At 34.8% G+C, this 24,762-nt stretch overlaps 1 protein-coding gene across 9 annotated transcripts in view; it reads right to left on the bottom strand.

Moving 5' to 3' along the window:
• LOC134527198 (importin-11-like) overlaps positions 1-24,762 on the bottom strand; it is a 423,976-nt gene that overhangs the window by 398,910 nt on the left and 304 nt on the right. The window lies entirely within an intron of this gene.

Raw genomic sequence — 24,762 nt, 5'->3', positions numbered from 1 at the left:
CTCCGAGAAATGAAAGTTGCTAGCAGTGGGCTTGGGGTAGAGTTCGCTAGCACGAAAAGTCATTCTGTTACAGGGAGAAAACATGATGCGAACCGCGGCCGAGATGCAGCGATAGCCAATCGTCAGCAAACAGTATCTAATTGAAGCCTGCGAACAAGCGCAGGTGCACTGGGTTGCACAAGATTACGTCGGAGTGTACAGTAATGGAAAAAAAATTAAATTAAATTAAAAATGATAATTTATTATTTGGTTTCCTTTTATAAAAAATTAAATTTAAAATCGTACATTTGTGCCTGAAAAAGGCACTGAAACGGCACAAAATATGTTTATATTATGAATTTACTAAAAATTATGTGCAAAAAAATAAAATATTAGAAGCAAAATAATTTAGAACACTATCCTTAAAGTAAACACTATCAATTGCTATCTATGTTGTACCACATTTTGTCCTCAAAGTTCGTGCCAGTCTTTGCACTCCATTAACTCATCTCTGTAACAAAAGTCTATTGGAAACTGCAAAGTAGTCCTGCAAATGTGTCTACATAAAACTAAAGGCCAATATCCTTATCCTTTCTCAAAAGTTGTTGAAAAAATCATAAAAAAGCAACAGACTTTTCAGTTTAACCAGAAAACCAGATGGTCAACATGGTTTCCCTGACAGAAGAACACTTGTGACATCCCACTAATATTATAAATGTGAAAGTGTGTTTCTTGATTTTTCCTTTCGCGCAGGAAAGGAGCAACGGAACAACATGATTTTTTGTATAGATAGAGTTTATGAACTGGGAATGACATAGGATACTTTTTATTCCATAAAAATGCACAGTACCTATGGGATAGATCTGGATACTAAAATGGCTTAACGGATTTTGCTGTTGCATTGTTGAAGCTTTATTTGTATCCATAGTAATGGGCTTCTCCATTGTTGATACCATCTGCATCTCTGTGGCAATGGCCATTGAATCAGTCGCAGTTCGGGATGGATTTTTCAATTAGTTAATATGAGGTTTTCTGAAAATCAGCTCCCAAGAGTGATTTAACTGAGGCAATGACGGGTACGTTAGCTAGTATATTATAAACTTTCAAAATCCGGTTTATATATATTTAATTTTTTGATGTAGGTAGAGTCCTGCTACCTTTACTAATCATAAACTTTTATTATTTCATGCTCAAAAAATTATTTAACTATCCCATAGGTACGATGACTAGAGATATATTCATCCAATGAGACATTTTATTTCAACACACTGATGGAAAACTCTTCAAATTTTCAGTGCTCCATCTGGAGTAACACAAGGTGGAATACCACTTTTATTTGTGACCTCCATTAACGATGTGACTAATCAAATTCACAGGCTTTGGATCTGTCTGTGGGTTCTTGAAGTGTCCAATTGTACAAAATAGTGTTTGACCTTTCGACCTATTGGTGATGGTGGCTGCAATGTCTGCCAAAACATTGGAAACAAATTTTGACTTAGCCTGATGTGACTAACCATGTGAGAGACTCAGAAATGTTTTCACTTGCAGATGAGATCATGCAGAGGATACATTGTAGGAATGAGTTATTATTTAGACTACAGCTTCTAAATGAAAACAAAAACATTTCAAAAATAATATATTTCAGTTCTAATTACTATAATAATGGTTTTGTTGCGACAGTAGTGCAAGATGGCGAGATTTTAATTACCTGCAAAAAATTTATAGTTCAAGTGTTGGATGTCCTTCATTAGTACCATGTTAACTCTGTGTGTTTATGTTTTGGAGTAGTTGTGCAAGTATGGTAATTTATTAAATACTGAAACAGTTTTATACATTTTTTTATGTTTCATACGTAACTGTGAGTATAGGTATAAAGGTTATTTAGGTTGCTTACATTTGAATAGAAAACTGTAGAATAATGTTTATTATTGGAGTTTTATGCTGTTGGTTTTGACTCACGTAGTGAGATAGAGGAAGAATCGTCAAGTTGACTTCATTGTTAGCTTATCATTTGGTGTTTAATTTGCTAAGTGAAAGTATCAATTCGCTGGGAGCAGAAATTTATGTTGTTCATAGACGATTTGTCTGTTTTAAACCATTTTATTTTCTAATGTAAGCATGACTCATGTTTCTGAGTGTGTGGCGTGATGAGGCAGAATTTACTCTGTATGGTTGGCGCATTCCTCATTACATTGGTTACCTTGCGGAATTCAAGTTTCATCAAAGGTTCTAGAAAATATTGAACATCTCCATCATCTTCATCATAGGAGTGTGTTTTCACCGATTGTTGCCTTTATGTTGCCTATCATGTACATTTTATGTACATGTTATGCATTACACTTGCTGTTTTAATTTAGTATGTTAAAAAACATGTGCATTTGTTCCTGATTGCATGATATTTTAAGAAACTTGTTAGTGAAAAATGGCCTTGAAGTCTGGGAAAACTGTGTGTTTCATCAAGTGGAAAACATGGAAATATTGATGTAAAATTTTTACTTTCAATCTAATATCTTTTTTACAGATGTTTTACTAATTTTCAAATCATAATTATTGTTTTTAATGGCTTTTACCTCACAATTTTCCTAGACTATGTAGCCCTGTCCACTTCCGACATTCTCAGAACCCAGCAGGAATTTGAAAATTTTTTCAGGGGAAATAAAGGAACGTCTACAGTGCTCAAAAATATCATTTTCAGATAAATATTTCTTTAAGAAAAGCTGCCAATATAGAGAATTACCATGCACAATTATACAAGGGTTTTCAATGAAGTGATGGCAACATATCTGGAAAAAAGACTCTAATACATGTACAAACAAACAGACATTACATTACTTCAATATAATCACCAGCACAGTCTTGTATCTTTTGCCAGATGCCAGAAAGCCATAGGAAACTGTTGGAAGATATTGTTTGTTGATGTCAGCGACGGAGCATCCAACTGCTCGGATCACCGATGGTACATCATGAAATCAAATGCCTCGAAGGGGTTCTTTCAACTTAGGAAAGGGATCATAGTCACCAGGACTATGTCAGGTGAGTACGGAGGGTGTTCCAATACCCCCCAAGACCACCGTCACAAAAGATCATTTACAGCTTGTGCAACATGACAAAAAGCATTATGCAAATGATAGGGAGATTGTCCTGCAATAAACTTGGATGTTTGTGCCGTATAGTTGGGCGCAGATGGTGCTGTAGAAATTGACTATAGTAGACTGTATTGACAGTTTCTCCTCGAGGCACAGCATGCGTAATAATGACACCATAGTCATATGCCATAATCAGCATTACCTTTACCCGACTGAGTTCCTGACGAAAGTTCTGTGGATGTGGCGAACTTAAGTGATGCCATTCATTGGACTGATGCTTAAATTCAGGCTTGTAGGCTCGAGCACACGTCTCATCAATGGCGATAATACGCTGATGAAACGTCTCTGTCATTGTGGTATCTGTCAAGGTAGCTATCAGCCAGTACTTACTAGTGCCATTTCTGTATGTCAGTGAGTCAATGTGAAACCCATTTTAAGTTTTTACTTCAGTATGTGCCACACCGTTTGATGACTGAGCCCAACTTCAGAGGATATTTCCTGGACAGTCCATCGACGGTCTATGGAAAGGAGACCACTATGATGTCAACGTGATATTGAGAAATGGATGGCCGTCCTAAGCAGTGAAAATCCGCAATCTCAGTCCAACCAGCACGAAACATTTTGACCCATTGTACAACCATCCTATATGGTAACACAGTCCCGCCACAGGCTTCAGATGATCCTTGATAACATTGCAATGCATTTTTGTCAGGGGCCACCTTGATTTAATTCACAACTGCTGATCACTTTTTGTAAACATGCTTTGGAGCAGTAGAAATGACACTGTCCACTTCAATGCCACGCAGCAAATTTTAATTGACGTTTGTATGGACTCTACACATCAACAACAGCGCCACCTCACTGCTCCGATATCGTGTTTGCACATGCTTGATATTCTGCGACTTTCTGGCTATATTGCCGCTACTTTATTTACAACCCTCGTATATTCCCCGTTACACAATAATTGAGTTCCAACATCCGCAAAACTGATAGTTCTAATTATGTTCATAACCTTACATTACCAGATGCCATTTTGATTATATTATTCTCAGTCTGTTTCATATTAGAAATTGCTTGATAGGGTTTTATCTAGAACGGTCATGCACAGAAATCTCAGATAAAGTAAAATTTCTGTAATACCCAACTATCCCTAGGTAAATCAGATAGGCCTATGCTATTTTTACAAATATTTTACAGCAAATATTAACTGTGCTCAAATTCTTACTTAAAATGGGGTTACAACCCTTTTTTTCTGTAACAAACTCACACTTTCTGTTCAACCAGCAAATTAAATGACACAGATCTTTAGTTGACCAAAACTTTTTTTTAATTTTGATACTTGGGTAATTACAAAAATCTAAATTGTAGGTAATTAAAAGTAAACCAGTTGTTTTTTTTTCAAGATCCAATTACTTAGTAATAAAGTGTAAACTTAATCTTTAATTCAATTTGTTTGTATGGGGTCATTCCATGTCAGTTCAACCACACGATGACACCCACTGTCTCAGAATTTGACGAAACTTGGCATGGTTGTTCTATTCAATGATGTAATCAACCATACCAATTTGTTTTGCTCTATCTCTAATAATTTAGATTTTACAGCCCCTTAAAGTTTATGGATTATTGGAATTTTAATCATCTGGCTGCCGTTAACTCGATGTGTTATCTGTTGGAAAAAAATTCATATTTTTTTTATTTACTAACCATTTTGTCTGAAAAAATTTTTAAGTTTGGATCAATGTAACAGGAATAATATAAAAAATTAACAAAACTACTAAGTGTTTATTTGGAACCATAAAAAAATCTCAAATTGTAATTTTTATGATATTCGAAACAAAATGTAGAGTTTTACGGAAAATGGTAAATCTCATAAAGGGAAAAGGATAATCATGAAATCTCTGTTTTGTTTTTGTTCTAAAAGATATGTTCTACCACATTAAACAGTAGATTCATGGTTTTTTTACTCCTTTGATATTTTTTTTCACTTCAAAACACAAAAATGAGTTAATTATTTAATTTTGGTTAAAAAGCTGCTTTGGCCGCTATTTGCCTGCCTGTGTTTCTGAATTATATACAGATGATTGAAATAGCATATTTTCCTTTTGGTATCCCACACACCTTTTTATAAAATAAATTATCTTACTTGCTGCTTCCTGTTTCCCATGCTGTCAAATCCTGCATTCCGGCCATGACATCAACCTGTTCCCTTTACACTCACAAATACGAACAGAACTAACCTCAGTAATGAGATTGCAGTTCAATTTAAATATAATTATTAAATTACACTACATAAAACATTACTGTGTTTACTTACACATGCAATACTCATATGTTATTAAGGCTTACAGTTCTTGCGGTTGTAACACTGTTAGGTCATTGTACTTAAAAATTCTTCTAGATTGTCAAATTTTGAATGGATATTTCTTATACATTCTTGTGAAAACTGATAGGTTCTTCCAGTCATTGTTTTTGGCGGTTCCACCATAGCAATAATATGAGGAATGGGCACAGCACATGTATCTTCATTCTTGGGCCAAAAAAAGGATGGTGATGGTCCGTGGGGATGAAGAAACTGTACCGTGACATCTTTTTGTTCAGCATTTATTTCATTCACCATGCCAAAGTACCAGAAGCTGTCATAAACACAAGCAATAAAACATCCAGGGTACAAATATTCTAATTTCACGAGATAAGTTTTGTTGAATGCTAAATAAATTAAAAACAATAGCTGCTTTTTCATCCTTGCTAATTCTTCGAGCCTCAATTGTTTGTGAATCATTTTGTGGCTGAAAGTTGTGAAATGATCTTGTCCCTGGAAGAGTTTGAACATCTTTGAAGCGATTTTCCATAGCAAGACGAGTCAATTTAACTGCTTCTTTAGTAATAAAATGGAAACTGATATTTTCAATTCTGGTCTTACAGAAGTCAAACAGTTCAGCCACTGTTTGTTTTTCCAGAGGTCGTTTAAGACTTTCCCTCCGAGCTATGCGTTTTACAGTACCCCCTATTCCGTCGCATTCCGTTTTTCCATGGCTGGTCCCAAAAAATGACCACTGAGCTCTCAGTATAAAATCTCTCTCATGTAGACACAGGTTTACGAAGTTGTATTTATTTTTAATATTGTGCTGCACACCCATCACTAAAGTAATAAATCTCTTTAATGTGTGGGTGATCTCTTTCAAAAAGGCAGTGATAGTTTTATGGATTTCGTACACCATAGATATGATGCAAAAAGGTAGAACAAGCTTTTTGCCAGTTGCATCCTTGCAGTGAATGATTACAGGATGAATAGTGCATGAATCTGAGGTCCAGTGGTAACCTTGGGCTTCCTCTTGTATCGTGAAAGCATAATTTTCACTGAAGTCCATTGAAATTACAGCTACATTGGAAGAGCTGTTTCCTTTAAAATTTTAAAAGTAGATGCTTGTGATTTGGCAATGCAAGAATGAGGTATTGATTTGTTTAGTTTTTCAACTAATGTTTCTATAAATTCAACAACAGAGCTGGAACACCTTATCATTTCAGTTTGATCTGTGGAAACCCACTGACTGAACTCAATAACGTCTTCATTGTCATATTCTTCAAACTTTGTCTGTAAAAAATGGACAAGGTTATCTTTTGATGAACATTTGTCACAATGCCTTAACATACATTCTCTTGCTACTCCTTCACAAACCATGAGCAATATCAGTTCTTTGTAATCTTCCTCTATACCGGCTCCATGATTCAATAAAATAACATTCTGGTGTATTGTGCACACACATACTAAGTATGTGCCACTAGAGGCAGCTAAAATGCACCATTTAGGTCTCAAGAATCAGAATTTTGAAAAACCTATTTTCAAATGAGGATGTGCCCATTTAAAACTTGAGTATAGCTCAGAAAGATTACAAACGCTTTCTCTCATAAACCTTCTTTCCTATACTCACGACATCCTTCATCCCTGGCAGAATTCTACAATGTTCATCACTGATAAAATTGTTTCACTAAATCAATAGTTTCAAGGCTTAGCTGTTTCCCTTGCTTAGGGTCTGGTTCGCCTAAAAAACCCTTGTCTTTAAACACTTGTTGAGCCTTATGAACAGGATAATCAGATGTGTTAAAAGTTTCTTTTATTTTTTTTTCTTGATACACCTATAATTTCCTTTTTAATAATGTTCACTAGTTTATCCATGTCTTCACTGTTCTGCAACATACTTTTTTCCAACAAGTTTTTTTTCTTCTGGTAGATCAACTTCAAGAACAGTTTCAAATTTTGATTTTACTTTTTCATGAACTTTTTGTAGCTTTTCTTTAGTATAACGTGATTTGCTATGATGACCAAGTGCATGTAATTTCATTGGTAAACATCCAATTTCATGAAAGGAAGAATTTAGCTCGTCAATTACAGTATTTTTTTGAAGTTGGTTTAGTTCATCTCTAAATGTTAGTCCTATATCCTTTGTTTGTCCATTCCCGTGCTCATCATTACTTTCAACCTTGTCAGCTTCTTTATCTTTTAAAAGTTTATTCCTGCAAAACGCACAAAGTTTCTGACCAGGTTTAACCTTGTGCCCTTTTGATAAGATGATTCTACTCTGTTGTACAGTTAAAACACAAAGTGCTTTTTTAATAACAGTTTCATGTCTTTTGAAAGGATCACAACACCTATTGTAAAAATTCATACTTCTTTAAAAACACACTTTCATGGTGAAGGCAAACAGTTGTTAACTTGTTGGATTCACTTCTTAATGTAAAAAGATTCAAATCTTCTTCAGAAAGTTTTTCAATATCTTGTATAGACTTGTCCTTGACATAGTGTAACAGATGGTAATCACTTTCAGTAGTTTCTCCAACACTGCACTTTTTCTCCATTGTTCAACAAAACATAACAAAACACTTTGGTACTCAGTTTAATAAAAACACATAAATACTATCAATAACACTCATTTACTGAAATGCTTAATTGACTGTTATATATAACCACCAATCTTACTTCTTTCATGGCAACTGCCTGTGACGGACTGACATTGAAGCTATATTAAATAATGCTGCTGTGAGGGGAAGGCAGGTTCGGACATGCACAAGGTCACACACAGCCCGCCTTGTTCTCTCTCTATGCACGGACTGTATGAGTTGCTGGCCTTATGGCTTATCTCCTGGGAAGATCTTGCATCTGGATCTGGAATAGGGCGAGCACAGAAGACGGGGGAAGGGGTGTGTGAAGTCCGCAGCCAGGCAAAAACACAAAAATATAGGTACACTACACTGGCAGTTGTTTATGTATTTGCGAGTGGAAAAGGAACAGGATGGTGTAATGGCAGGAATGCAGGATTTGACAGCGTGGAAAACAGGAAGCAGCAAGTAAGGTAATTTATTTTATAAAAAAAGCGTGTGGGATACCAAAAGGAAAATATGCTATTTTAATCATCTGTATATAATTCAGAAACACAGTCAGGCAAATAGCGGCCAAAGCAGCTTTTTAACCAAAATTAAATAATGAACTCATTTTTGTGTTTTCAAGTGAAAAAAATTATCAAAGGAGTAAAAAAACCACGAATCTTACTGTTTAATGTGGTAGAACATATCTTTCAGAACAAAAACAAAACAGAGATTTCATGATTATCCTTTTCCCTTTATGAGATTTACCATTTTCCGTAAAACTCTACATTTTTTTTCGATAATCATAAAAATTACACTTTAGGATTTTTTTATGGTTCCAAAAAAACACTTAGTAGTTTTGTTCATTTTTTATATTATTCCTGTTACATTGATCCAAACTTAAAAATTTTTTCAGACAAAATGGTTTGTAAATAAAAAAAAAATGAATTTTTTTCCATCGGAAAACACATCGAGTTAACGGCAGCCAGATGATTAAAATTACAATAATCCATAAACTTTATGGGGCTGTAAAATCTAAACCACTAGAGATAGAGCAAAACAAATTGGTATGGTTACTTACATCAATAAATTGAACAACCATGCCAAGTTTCATCAAAATCTGAGACGGTGGGTGTCAAAAATAGTTTTTTTTGGTTGATTTGGTATGGAATGACCCTATGGGTATCTGTGTGCATGAGAATGTCATTTTGTTATTCCATATACATATGTAGTATCTATGTTCTACATGTAGCTGTTGAATATATGTCAACCAGTTAAAATCTCTCTAGACTGTTAAGCGGCACTCTAAATCCAGAATAATTTGCAATTGCAATTTTTTGAATTTTCAAGAAAAATTACTGATTTTTTTTACTTGTTTTATAATTGTATTTTAAATTACGACCAGAAAATTTTATTTCAGAACATCAAAGTTTATTTTATTCAAAAATTGTGATAAATAATAGCACAAAAATATAAAAAAAGAAAAATCTCGTTCAAAAATGAATAATATTTTTAGTGGATCTTTTATGTAAGTATGGGCTTTCTTGCATTAAACCCCAAATGTAATCTCCCATCATATTCTCATTGTACTGCCCTTGGTAACGTTGTTCAAACTCCATCATATCTTGGTGAAAACATTCTCCTTGCTCCTCTGAGTAGGCACCCATATTATCTTTAAACTAGCTGCCCGACCCGGCTTCCACGGCTATACTAATGGAAAAAAATTAAGCCACATCTCCCATTTACAGTAATGGTAAATAAAAAAAAACTCAGTGAAAATTTATTACAATGCTGTATAATGTACCGGAGACAAAATGAATAGCACCGATGGTTTCCCGACTCGTGCATGCAACGTACAACTGATGTACCCGTACTTTGCTACGGCAGTCTACAGGCAGATCACTCTTGCGCCGCTCATTATACATGCCCCTCATTGTGGGTACGCCACTGCCGCGCGATGCCCGTTGCCATGGAGACGCATAAGGCATGAACAATGCAAAATCCTGTTCTCATGCAGACAAAGTACCCACTGTTGCCTGGTTTTAACCACCCATGGGATCTAATTTTCGGAAAATGTCATCCTGCATAACATAAGGAACATTACTGTGAAGTTTCAAGTCTGTAAAATATATATACTTGAAAAAAAGGGCAATAAAAAACAATTTAAACACAGAGAGAGGAAAAAAAACAATAGTTTAGGTTTGCGATTTAAAGTGATAAAAAGTATTTAAATACTAATTTAACTCTTATGAGGGTACTGATTGCTTCGTTGTTAATATCACACGGGTGTTTTTTACTTGTATGGGAAAATTAAGAATGATAAGGCATCTAGTGCGTGGCAACAATGTTAATAGGCAATAGGAAATAAACTTCTAGCGCCTGCAGCATTGTTAACACACACTTCGTACGTGTACTGCATGTTGTATCTAACCCCCTCCAACACATTTGATTCTAAATTGGACTTTTAGTAAGGATCCCTAATGTTATTGATAATATAATATAGCCTATAGCCTTCCTTGATAAATGTACTATCCAACACTGAAATAATTTTTCAAATCGGACCAGTGTTTCCTGAGATTAGCGATTTCAAACAAACAAACAAACTAACTCTTCAGCTTTATAATATAAGTATAGATTGGCCCAGGTGAGCATGTAACATATGAAGTTTATGGGACATTCTGCAGCCCATAAATTTAAAACTTTCAAGCATAGTTTCAATTAATTCTTTATAATTGTCAGCTCTGTTGTTTTTAATAAAACCATTAACTACTGTTTTAAGACTCTCCCAGGCTTGTTTTTCATGAGCATTGAGGAATTCTATGAAATCATTACTGCTCATTATTTGTTTTATTTGTGGTCCAACGAAAATACCTGCTTTAACTTTAGCTTCAGATAATTTTGGAAAGAATCCCTTTAAATATTCAATAGCTTCAGAATTTTAATCTATAGCTTTTACAAATTGCTTCATTAGGCCTAATTTTATATGTAACAGCAGCATTAATATATTTTTAGGTTCTACAATTGGTTATGATTCCACATTATGTTTTCCTATCTGAAATTCAAGTTTATCAGGCCATTTACGCCGTTAGTAATGTACTGAATCTGCTCTGCTATCCCATAAGCAAAGGTGACAAGGGTATTTAGTATACCCACCTTGCATTCCCATGAGAAAACCAACCATCTTAAAATTGCATATTACTGGCCAATAGTATTTTGTACATTTTAACTTTTCCAGTACTAATTTCACACTATCGTAACATTCCTTAAGCATTACAGAACGTGCTACGGGAAGACTAGGAAATTGGTTTCCATTGTGAAGAACTGCTTTTAAGCTTTTTGAAGAGCTGTCGATGAAAAGTCATCAGTCAGAAGATATGCATGGTATTCCAATTTCCTCGAACAAATCAGTCACACTGTTACAGTAACAAAATCTGTCTTCCTTAGTGAAAAAACATGAAAAAATGTCATGACATTCTGTTTGATTAGATATTATCACACCATCATTCCACTGTTTCAATCATGAACCAAGAATCTCTGCTTTACTCTTGGGTAGGTTAAGATCTAGTACTAAATCATCTAAGTCTGTCGAGCTGATGAAATGTGGTCCAAAACTCTGCGATTTTATCATGAATTCACTACTATCGGTGTTAGTTAGCATTGTAGGCTACTGGGTTCTGTTGAACTTTGCAACGATTGAATTCCGAATTTACCTAGTTCTGAACGAGATGGAACTGGAAAATTTTCACCGTGAAAGATCCAGTGAATGACCATCTCCCAGTGAATGGACACACATAGTATCTTTTATTCAAAATAAGAATTTCTTTGTTACTTTAAGGTTGGTAACTGTTTTAAAATTTAATTTGGCTTTTTTTGAATGATCAACAGTCTTTTGTTTTGGAGGGAAAGTTGTAGTTTTCATATGGTTGGCTTGTAAGAGACCTACTGTTTTTGATGTATTCATCTTTGGTGTCAGTGTCTTAAGGTAAGTAAATACACACATTCTTAATATGAACAAAAATTATGTTAAAATAGTATTAGTCCTTTGAAATTGATATTTTGGTAAGGTTAGGAAGGTTTGAAAATTATTATTTCCACAAAATTTTAGGATACAAGTTGCTTGTTTAGTTATTATAATGATGTTCATGCATTGGTACACACTAAACACAAAAATCCAGTCAATGAACATGTGTTCATTCACTGGGGTAGTAGCTTTTTTTTTTTTTGCTGATTTGAGAGTTACAGGAGCTATCCTAGTGGCCACAGTAAAAGGAAGCTCCTGATGCTCACAATACTGGTCTAGACCAGTGAATGAACAGCAGCTGGACATAATGTTCATTCAATGGTTACTTGCCACCCAGTGAATGAACAGGAGTGAACATTAAGTTTATTTATTTTTTTGCTATGTTTAAGAGCCTCACCTATGATAGATAATGATTTTCAATTTAATTATTTACTTTATTTCACTTGTAACACATCATAAAGTGATTATGATTATGGGTTGAGCTGTATGGGCCTGTTGTTTGTGGTTACATTTTAGGTTACAGGTACATAAGTAGGAATGCAATTTTGTTGATTAAATTATTGGGAAATATTTGTAATAAGGGCCAAACTATATTTTATAGGATTATTACAAAATAAATTACAATTTCCTTTTACAGATGGCTTCAGCTTCAGGTAAAAAAAAGTATGAGCGTTTCAAGTACAGTAAAGAGGATATGCTGTCAGCTATTGAGGCTGTGAAGTCAGGTGAATCATCCCTAAATGAAGCTTCACGAAATTTCAAAATTCCCAAAAGAACCCTGCATAATAAATTAGCAAACAAAGTACCTTTGGAATGGAAAATGGGACCGCAGACAGTACTTAGTACAGAAGAGGAAAAGAAGATAGCAGAGTGGATTCTTGACAAAGCTAAATTAGGTTTTCCTATGCATCCAGACATTGTTAAGGATGCAGTGCATCAAGTTCTGCAGAAGTGTGGCAGAGAAAATGTGTTTTCAGATAACATGCCTGGTAAAAAATGGTTGGAACTGTTTTTGAAAAGACACCCAGACATCAAGAAAAAGAACACTGAAATAATCTCCAAAAGTCGTGCATCTGTAACGGAGGAAGGTTTACGTGATTGGTATTCAGAAGTAAGGGCCTACCTAATGGAAGAGAACTGTATCGATATTCTTGAAGATGCAACAAGAATTTTGAACTGTGACGAAACAGGCATGCAACTTTGTCCTAAGTCTGGAATGGTTTTAGGACCAAAAGATCTGAAGAACTTATACGAAGTGGCAGTAGGACAAGAAAAAGAGTCTTTAACAGTTCTGTGCACGTTCACTGTGAATGGTGATACAGTCCCACAAATGATTATCTACCCATATAAGAGACTACCTGTATCTATTTGCAAATCTGTTCCTGAAGAGTGGGGTGTTGGACGTTCTGATTCGGGTTGGATGGTATCTGCAACATTTTATGAATATGTAGCAAACATTATGTATCCCTGGCTGGTTAAAAATGACACAAAGTTTCCTGTAATTATCTTTTTGGATGGGCACAAGTCCCATTTAAGTTTGGAGCTTTCTGAATTTTGTGTTCAGAAAGAGATACTGCTCTACTGCCTACCACCCAATGCTACACACATTATGCAGCCATGTGATGTTCGCATTTTCCGCCCTTTGAAAGTGAACTGGAGAAAATTTGTGCAGAATGAAAAGCAGATTTGTAACACCATTTCAAAATCCAATTTTGCACCCATATTCAAGAAAGCTTTTGAAGCTACATTTCAACCACAGTTGGTTCAGAATGCTTTTAAAGTTTGTGGCTTGTTTCCTTTCAATGAAAATGCTGTGGATTTCAGTAAATGTTTATCACACAGGTGCCAAGAGATGAAAAATGTCTGCTCTTCATCAGTTTCTCCATCTTCAGCTCAGTATGCTACTGCTAAAGCAGTTATTGAGTTTTTGATTGGCCCAAATGAAGCAGCAAACATGAACAGAGCCATAAAAGAAGGAAAATCCACTAACACAACCAAGACATTGTTTGATGTTTGGAAGAAATGCAGAGAAAAATGTTTTGATGTACGTGTTCTCTCAGACACTGATAGCAAACTGCAACCGGAAGCAGAAAATTCATATGACACGATGCCTTCAGTTAGTGCAGATAGTTTGAGCTTTTGTCACGGTTCTGATGTAGACCAAATTCTAATAAACAACTCCTTCAACGCAGTTGATTTTGACATTGCTTCTCTTCCTCTTGAAATCGAAGGAGTTAGAGTATTACCGGAACTGGAAACTTCAAATGGTTTACTGGGTCAAGGTGCAGAGGACATAGCAGATTTGAGTGCAGCTGATATATGTAGTCCTATTGAAGACATTCAAGATATAAGCAATATGAAGAGTTTTAGCAGTGAAACTGTACATTCTTGTACTGACACACAGAAAAATGAAAATACTGATAATGTTACTACATATGAAAATCAAAAGACAAGCTTTGACGAGAAAAGGAGTTCTAGCAGTGAATCTGTACATCTGCATAAGCCTGCAGAAACAAGGGAAGCAATCACAGAAATTGTTACTGCAACTAAAATCCAAGAGACAAGCCCTGATGAGCCAAACAGTTCTAGCAGTGAAGCTGAATATCCTCATTCTGAATCCAGGGAACATGCAATTACATATATTGCTACTGGACCCGATATTCAAGAGACAAGCTCCGACAAGCAAATAGAAAATGGTGTATGTGGAACAATGACAGAAGAGAAAACCCATAATATTAAGAAGGCAGAAAACTCATCGCAGGAAGAAAAGGCTGTGTGGGATGAACATTTGCACTGGCCCAGGCAGTTGGCCACGAAACAAAAAAAGAAAAAGGAGACCATGAAAAACATTTATGCAATAACATCCAAACAGTGGATAGAAGCTCAAACGAAAAAGGAAGCTGAAAAACTAAGAAAGGAACAGGAAAAAATAGAACGATGTGTGGCCAGAAAACGAAAAACTGATTGCAAGAAAAGTGTCACTGCAAAAAGGAAGTGCAGCGAAAGTAAAGTAAACAAAGAAACTGAAGCCACACCAATGGTCGGAAAATTGTTTTCACAGCCTCAGGCCACGGAAAAGGGGGCTCATATGAACTAGGTATGAGAACAGTACAGTGGCTTCCAAACCTCATTGTGAAGAAATGCTTGGGAATCCTTTAAGAAATGTCATTCCTGGATGTTTTTTGATAGTAAAAATTGCTTCCCAAGCGAAAAAAATTAGTGAATTCAAATATGTTTGTGTTGTGCAAGAACTACTGCAAAATGGTGAAGTGAGTGTAATGGGCTTGAAGTGTACCGAAGGTAAGAAGGCTTTTATAACTGTGGATAGTGATGTATATGTAGTAAAGTTATCTGATGTGGTAGCAGTGTTACCTTCTCCTAAAATGGAATGTGCAGGCTCTAGGATAATTTATACTTTTGAAAATGATGTTGACATCAAGGAAATGTAAAAACAATTTAAAAGACTTTTCTGCAAGAAGTTAAGAGACTCTTCCTGATCAAGAATGCTTTAAAATAACACATTGTTAATTCATTGGGCTTTTAAGTGTTCAGTATTTGGGTTAATGTGTTCATTCACTGGTAATTTGCATTTTCATAAACATAATTCTAATAGTACTGAGTACTAAAATTGTTTACTCTTCAAATATTATTTTTAATGAAAGAGTAAAAAACCAAGTTTTTTTAATGTATCAAAACAAGTATTTTAAGTAATAATTTCATATACTGACGTGCAGATAAATTTGAATCAGACCTTAAGTGTTCATTCATTGGAGCATTTACTATGAGGTATTGGAGAAGACGTTGAAGGAAGATCAGGTTAAAATATTTTTCCGCATTTTCACCAGATCGGCGCTTACTTGGATTAATGATACAAAAATAACGATCTTGCACATGATCATTGGGTTCCCTCCAAAGTCTTGGCAATGCAAACTTTATGTGTCTTTTTCACCTTGATACCAGGGTAAAAATAACGAAAACAACGTGTGTAATGTAAGTTTTATGCATAAAAAAACTAAAGAATACTAAAATAAAATATTAATACGTTCAAAATTTTTAACAACTTAGAACTTGTGTTTTTTACCATCTAAAGTATATTTGCAATTAACACAGGCAAAGTACTGTGATTTTAGAAAGATGGTTAATGATCAGAATTATAGTATATAATGTGCTTAACACCTCAAATTTTGTTTCATCATGCTATGACCTACCAAAGCTAAGATATGGCAATGTAGGTAAACCCTTGTAAATGTAAAAAATTGTGGTGCACCATGTAAACAAAATGGCAGCCATAATCAAACCAGTAAATTTAATTATGGCAGTTTTAAACTTTCAAAACTGAATGTTAACAAGGCACAAATTAACAAATTTTTTAAAATTGTCGAGCAACTAGTCCTTTACCACTTGGTATGTATGGATTGACCCAAAAGGAATTTTAAGAATGATGATCACCATAAGAATAATTTCGGCCTTAGTGCAGACTGGAATTTCTTCGCAACATCACATGGAAAAAATGCTTGTGATGATGTCAGAGGAAAAACAAAATGGGAAGTAACAAAGGCGTGTCTTCAAAGAACAGTCAAGGATCACATTCTTTCCCCTGAAGATATGTTTATGAACTGTACACAGACAATTAAAGGTATAATAGATATGTTACAGAAGAGGAAATTACTGCTCGACAAGAGGAGCTAAAACCTAGGTTTAATAACTGTTAACAGCTCCCATGAACACAATTATTTCACTGCTTTGTTCCACTCACTGAGATTATAATGAGATGCTATGCAACATCCAAATCAGACAATTGAGGATCTTCCAGTTTCAACCAAGTCTATCCCCCTGAATCTTCGGAACAATGACATTGTTGCCTGTGTGTATGATGAACAGTGGTGGCTAGGAGTCATTGAGGAAGTTAAATTTGTGAACAATGACATTTACGTAAAATTTTACAACCCAGCTGGACCTAGAACGTCATTTAACATGTCATGTACAGACAGAGCGTGGGTGCCTTTTAAGAATGTGTTGAGAAAGCTCCGTCCATCAGAACTATCCACAGCAAATAGACGTTCACACAATATACATGCATCATTATGTGATGAAATTTCAATGCTGTTTAACATAGAAAATAAGATATGGTGAACACAAATTAAAATCGTAAATCATTTGTAATATCAAACAAACTAATTGTCTATTTAGAAATGTGATATAAATGTACTATTGTGCTTCATATTTTTTACATACCTAGTGTTTATTTGTTTTGACATCAAACTTTAACGTAATATGTAATCATACTTTTTATGACTTGGTACAGTACTTACAGCATTATATTAAATTTAATTAAGAAATTATATACAGTTATTAGAATTGCTTTTATTTATGCCAATAAATAAATTTTTTACATGTTCGCAACAGGCTGTAACTTATGAACCAGTTCAATCTGAAAGTAAAAATTTTAACAGGAGTTATGTACCATAGAGTACTTAATTGTGTGCAAATTTCAGATTTTTAGATAACTTCCCACCAGAGATATTAAGCCGTAAAGGTAGCAAAAATATGCAAAAATTAATTTTAAAGCTTGTAAAATAAAAGGATCATAGTCTCACACTCCAAATTATTTGTGTTTACACTACTATTACATAAGTACTTCCAAAAATATATTGAAGCCCAACACATACTGCCTTCATTCTGAAAAAAAAATTATGAAAATGCAAATTTTTGCAATTGTGAGGCAGGAGTTCAACCTTCAAAGTTGGTAAGATTTTAGAAAGATGGTTTATGATCAGAATTGTAATATATAATGTGCTTAACACCTCTGATTTTGTTTCATCATGATATGCCCTACCAAAGCTAAGATATGGCAATGTAGGTAAACCCTTGTAAATGTAAAAAGTGTTGTGCACCATGTAAACAAAATGGCTGTCATAATCAAACCAGTGAAAGTAAAAACTTAATTGTGCCAGTTAGCCCAGGAAATGAAAGGAAAAAATGCATAAATGTCGGGAAAAATTAGAGACAAGCTGAATTTTTGGCAGGTGTTAGGACCCAAAAAGAGGTGTATTTTCCCAAAAGTCCCCACCCCTCCCCTTTGTGCTTCCCCCCCTACCCACCCTTAAACATCCGATTTGCAAGCATTTGGATTACCCTTCATATCTCCGTTGTTATTTATAGCAGTCAAATTTTCCATATATCGTTTTATTCCTTATATTATTATCTACAATAAAGTTATGTATAGTTTTGTTCTAAGATTAGCAGTTAACTAGATATTAGCTGAGGAATGTCAATTTTTACAATTTTATGTTAAGTTTTTTAAGAATATTTAAGTTTAAAATTTTAATTTGGGACATTTTCACGAAACACTTAAGATGAAAAGTGTAGAATGATTCTTTAGCTTTCCAACGGTATTAATTTTTCATATTTTGGATGAAGATAACATGAAGTAGAGGGCCGTAAGTAAACCAAGAACTCACCTCTCGCAACCCGGACTTAAAAGCAATCTGCCGCACCCTATTCAATCTCGCTCAGCTGGCCTTAAACGTTACTTGTAATTCTTCCTAATCATTCTAAATAAATTATATATACAATTTTAGTTCAGAATACAGAAACAAAGTTGGTTTAATTTTTATATTATTTTTGCCAGTTTTGGTTCGGGGGGGCTTCAACCCTAACCCACATAGGATCGTTCAATTATCCACCACCTATGGACCCGCCGTGTTCCGGACTGGCAACAACCGGCAGCTGTGAACTAAAATACATGACTGCTTATTCACAGTATGTGATAAAGAGCAATCAGTATCATCCACAGCATCACGGACCACCCACCCACCCACTTCAAGCTGTTGTGACATTTACTGAATTATTCACTTCTTTATGTGCATTTTTCACTTCCAAACTTTGCTATTATTTACACATCATGCTATTTAATTTGTATAGAAAAATTCTACTTACAACAAAAGTACTTCAATGTATTTTACAAACAGATCTATTCATAACGTTTTCGACTCAACGCCTACATACATAATTATACATCATCAATTGCATCTTCATCTTCATCTATGGCTGTTGCATTGTTACACGAAAGACCATTGCAGTGTTCACACATAGCTGAGCAATGTAAACCTGTCTTTCGACATCCACAATAGTTCCCACATGCAGATTTACATGAACATGACACTATGTGCAACATATCGTTTGGTGCAAAAGGTTTAGATGTGGTGGTTGGCTTATGTACGTTTCTCTCGCCTTCAGCTTCTCTTACACACTTATCCAAATTAATAAATGGAAGAGCCATGACATATGTTGAGTCACTTTTTCCCCTTCTGCTGTTAATGAGGTTCATGAAACCATTCCATCCTGGTTGGGCATTCATTCCAGAAAGCCAAATAGAGTTTAGAGGAAACATGGTTGCTACTGTGAAGTCTGAATTTTTCAGCTCAGCTTTTATTTCCTTGTAGTCTTTCACAGTAATGCTACTAAGTCCGTTGTGGGCTTTTTTCTTTGGGTAAGATCGTATCCTAATGCATTCTGGATTAAATGTTCCAGAAGATTTCCTTGAAACCTTTACTTGAGTTTCAAAACTAGAATCTGGGGTAATAGTTTGGACCCCACCCATTGCATGAAACGTGTTGACGCCATCCAGTGTTCGAACATTGACATCAGCATTATCAAAATCATGCTGTATGAAAGCATCTTCATTGACATTTAGTGATCCTGAATTTATAAGAGTATTAATGTACACGGAAGCTTCGTAATTGGAAGCACAAATACCCATAGAATATAGCATGTTGATAAGATGCTTAGATCCATATAAACGATGTAGTTTCAGAGCTAAGCCAATGTGAAGTGGTAACAAAAATGATCTGGGTCTTACAGCTGATATAATAGCATGGTTTATGACTACACATTTTCTGTCTACCATTTCAAACTCTGAAACGTTTTTCTTTTTCGTAACTCTTTGTGTGAAAGCTGCTAATGTATTTGGTATTAAATGTTCTCCTCCACATGTAATGTCATTGGTACCTGGATATGTTTCATGATCATATGCCTTCTTTTGAATATCTTCTTTAATTAATGATGTCAGCTGCAGCCAATACTATCCTAAGTTTTTCCGTTTCTAGGTTCCTATCTATTTCTTTGTACCAGGTCTCAATAATTTTATGGACAGTATCAGACAAACACACAATGTTCTTTCTACCTGAAACATTAGATACCATAATGCGGCGTTCTTTAAAGTGTTCTAGAAGAAGATTTTTCAGGTGTTTGTCGGAATATGTATATTTTCCCCCTGAAATGCATGCCATTATATCTTGCAACTCTTGAATTGAATATTGGCATTCATCGCTTTGTTCAATGTAACTGCACAACATTAAAACATATTCTTTATCCGTCATCGGTCTGCCTACAAATCCTTCACTTGGGTTTGTCTTTGAAAAAGTGTCATGACAGTTTTTATGGTGTCGTGCTTCTAGGGCTACAAAGTCACTTACATTTAAAATGCGTGCTTTCACTTGATCTCCCCATTCATCGCTCCGATCTTCACATCTCTGCAACAAACTATCTTTAATTTCAAATGTTGCTACCATACGAACTTTTTTCCTACGATACAAAGCAATCTTAGAATCGACAATTGCCTCTTCCCCACAAAAAAATGCAATCTTTTTTGTAGTCAAAATTATTTCCTACACTTCGCAAAACAGGCGATAATGTTGAAGGAATACATACAGCAGGACTTAGTGATGATGTAGTTGCAGCTTTAATACGTGATGGTCTCGTATAGTTTTGCCTACACGATTTGTGTACTCGAACACTTGATTTTTCTTTCAAGTTCTTGTGGAGCCCATCCTTTCGTAGAATGCTTGCTTCTGTTATTGTCTTCAACCCTTTTGTAACAGCAACAGTATCTCCTTCCGTATCTTTACCGCATAGAATACAAAGTATACTTAAATGTTCCATTTCAATTTTGGTTAGTGTGAATTCTTGTTATAACATGGTAGGTAGATTCAATCCTGAAACATACGCATCACTTAGAAAGTTGTTGATTTGCAATTGTCGAATAGTAAAAAGTTACCATAGACTGACAAATGCGCATTTTAATAGTATACTTATTTACTTAAAATGTAAGTTTGGTATTCTGAAGAACCATAAAAAACATTACGATAAATAGTTACGATGTTGAATTGAATCAGTTTATAATTACATTTTTAAAAAGATTTTACTACAAATCTCACACAAATATGTAAAAATATTTAAGTTATATGATCTATTAATTTCCTGAACTTCAAAAAACAGTGTATTGACACACACATCAATAGGCCTAACGGTGTTTGATATTTGTGTTGCAATAGAAATCACATTTACGTGACACAAATTTAAAAAGTAAGAAAACTGCAATAAAGCCGACATATAGTCTTCTGTGTAAAAATATTTTATAATATGTCCTGGTGGATCTTAAGACGTGAAGCATCTACAATCGATGCTAATATGCGAATGAAGCAGGGCCGGAGTGCTAGGGTGGAGGATAGCACAAGGCTCCGAAGAAGGGGGAAAAAATCGACAGCCGAACATGCAGTGGTACAAATTAAAAAAAAAGGTGTGGTACTATCCGGGAACCAAACCCAAATCGTCTTGGTAGGAGAACAGCACTATAACCACTGAATAGCAACAGCCCACGGGAAGAAGTGGTTTTTTACTACAATAATACTTAGTTTTTGTTATTGAAAACATTCTTACCTTCTTAGATTTGCGAGAAGCTGTTGCAAAATTTCTTCAGTTATCAAAAATTAACACCGTACTTTCTAGTACTTCACGTTACTATGTGATGTAGAGTAAGCGGAAGTTTTAGAAAATCACGCACATACACGCTAGAACGTTACCGCACACTTCAAATCCACTCCAAGAACTAGTCTCTGGAAGACGGATTACTCAAGGCAGTAAACATGTCTTAAGAAATTTATGGTCGTTGGTGGTTAGGGACATTTCTATGACTCAACACGCCAGCTCCCTCGCTCTTGATAGTAAGCCTGTTGTTTAGCCTCCTGGGGCCACCCACTGCAACACGCACCAAGGGTAGAACAAAATGCAGCGCCTTCCTCCATAACCTAGTGTTATACACATGTTATCGTCATCCAAAATATGAAAAATTAATACCGTTGGAAAGCTAAAGAATCATTCTACACTTTTTATCTTAAGTGTTTCGTGAAAATGTCCCAAATTAAAATTTTAAACTTAAATATTCTTAACAAACTTAACATAAAATTGTAAAAATTGACATTCCTCAGCTAATATATTGTTAACTGCTAATCCTAGAACAAAACTATACATAACTTTATTGTAGATAATAATATAAGAAATAAAACTATATAAAGAAAATTTGACTGCGATAAATAACAACGGAGATATGAAGGGTAATCCAAATGCTTGCAAATCGGATGTTTAAGGGTGGGTAGGGGGGGAAGCACAAAGGGAAGGGGTGGGGACTTTTGGGAAAATATACCTCTAGTTAGATCCTAACACTTGCGAAAATATCAGCTTGTCTCTAATTTTTCCCGACATAAAACCTTCTTTTCCTGGGCTAAGTTTTAAACTGTCAATACATAATTTAAACAAGGCACAAAATATCAATTTATTAAAAATTGTGGATGCTGCCAATATTTTTTTTTGGGCCACGTTATATGGATTGACCCTACCTCGGCAATTAAATCAGTAATAATAAGGGAAAATCAGTGATACTTGGCACCACTGGAACAACCAAATAAATTGAAGACATTGTTAGTGTCATTATAAATGTTACTGCTAGTAATCCTAACTTATTAACAGTCAGTGGTAGAATGTGAGGTACAATGCAATAACAACAATTCTTTGTTAAAATAGTAGTTTCCTTTTGAATGAATTTTTTTGTGGCTCTAATCTTAAATGATCCATAACTAAAATTTCATGCATTTATCCTGTAAAAATGTAGGGGTTATAATGTAAAGGCACCATAGTAATGTCATAAAACTTGGATAACTAAATAAACCAATAACAGTCTGCATGCTAGACAATACACATGATATTACTCACCAGTGTACATTATACATTTTAATATTTTTATTGGTAAATATGTAGTGTACGGATTAGCATCAAAAAATTTTTTAAAAATCTGAAAAACTTTAATTGTATGCTATTTTACGTCCTCATTTCATTACAGCCTGCGGAGATAATAAATTCCAAATACTTTAGGAGATATCAAATTTTTAATTTTCATATTTGGGCAATACTTAGTTGTTAAAAAAAAAATTGAAATTCCGAAAATACCTTTATTCTGTGCTTTTTAACTTCCTCTTTTCATTAAACCCGGCAGAGATCAGAAATTCCAAATACTTTAGGAGATAAGGAATTTTTTAATTTTCATCCTGTGCACTCATGCGACTTTCAGTGGGAAGCCTACAATTCACTCATCCTTCTGGACATACCCGAATTCTCACGTTGGCGAGCCTTCTTTTCACAGACGAGAGAGCCAAACCCGACCCCAAGTTCATGCTCGCTCTTTATTTCCGTACCACATCAGATGTATTTATTTGGGGGAAAAAAATTTGTGGGCATTTATTCTCAAAATGCATGGGTTTAACTTATAAGATGTCATTCTTAAAATTATCAAGAAGTAATTATAAATACTTTAAAACATTGTGGATGGTTGGTTATATTAGGTAAGTATAGCTACATTAAAAAAACTGTGAAATCATTTTATGGTTGCTTAGCAAATAACTTTTTAATATGCCTGTACCTATCCAGCGCTAGGAAACCATTTACATGATTTCACAGTATTTTTAATGTAGCTATCCTAACCAAATCAACCGTCAACAATGTTTTAAAGTATTTATAATATAGCTAACATAACTTGATTGACCATTAGTTATCGTGAGTTGTATAATTATTTACAATAAACAAAAAAAAAACGAAGATGCACGATCGGGTGTTTGCCTCTCTCGTCTGTTGAAAGAAGGCTTGCCAACGTGAGTATTCGGGTATGTCCAGAAGGATGAGTGAATCGTAGGCTTCCCGCATTCACCATTGTTGCTTGTTTACAAGAAAGATTTTTTTTTTTTTTCGCGACGTAGTTGAACGACTACATCACGTAAAAAGAAAATTACGTGAGTTCCTACTGTTCATCCTTTGTCCCGGTTTGTTAGGTCAGGTCAGCCACATTATAAATACTTTAAAACTAAACAACCATTAAAATTAATTTTATTATTTTTAATTTCCGTTTATTTTGAAGTATTTATAATGTAACTAACCTTACCTAATGGAAAATTTCTGTTATTTAGGCATTCACGCACACACTGCAAAATATAAAATGTTGGCGGTCGAATGATTACATAGGTCTTGTATTGCAAAATAAGAACGGCGATATCTCCAAAATTAATTGGAATTTCTTATCTCCGCAGGCTGTAATGAAAATAGGACGTAAAAGAGCATATAATGAAAGTTATTTAAGATTTTTAAAAAAAATTTTGACGCTAATCCGTACACTACATATTTACCTTTTTATTTTGTTACTGTTTCAGTTTGATAGACATAAATTGCCCCTTGAGACGTTTGTTTTAGGCTATCAAGTTAACACACTGTGCTAACACGTTTACTACAGTGATCCAGTGACTGACATCCTCCTGAGGATATCTATTTGTAAGTAAAATGAAGCAAATTTATATATCACAGTACTAGATATTGGAGCTCACAGGTTTCAAACATATACACACATCCGGCAGAAGATAAAACTGCGATCAACATAAATAATTATCAGAATCGAAGCGACACGAAATATTTTCAACTAAAGCTGGTAAATAATCT

Source organism: Bacillus rossius, chromosome 1 (assembly GCF_032445375.1).
Source record: "Bacillus rossius redtenbacheri isolate Brsri chromosome 1, Brsri_v3, whole genome shotgun sequence".
NCBI lineage: Eukaryota > Metazoa > Arthropoda > Insecta > Phasmatodea > Bacillidae > Bacillus > Bacillus rossius.
The sequence above is the reverse complement of the archived record's forward strand: the minus strand, read 5'-3'. Positions and strand labels throughout refer to the sequence as shown.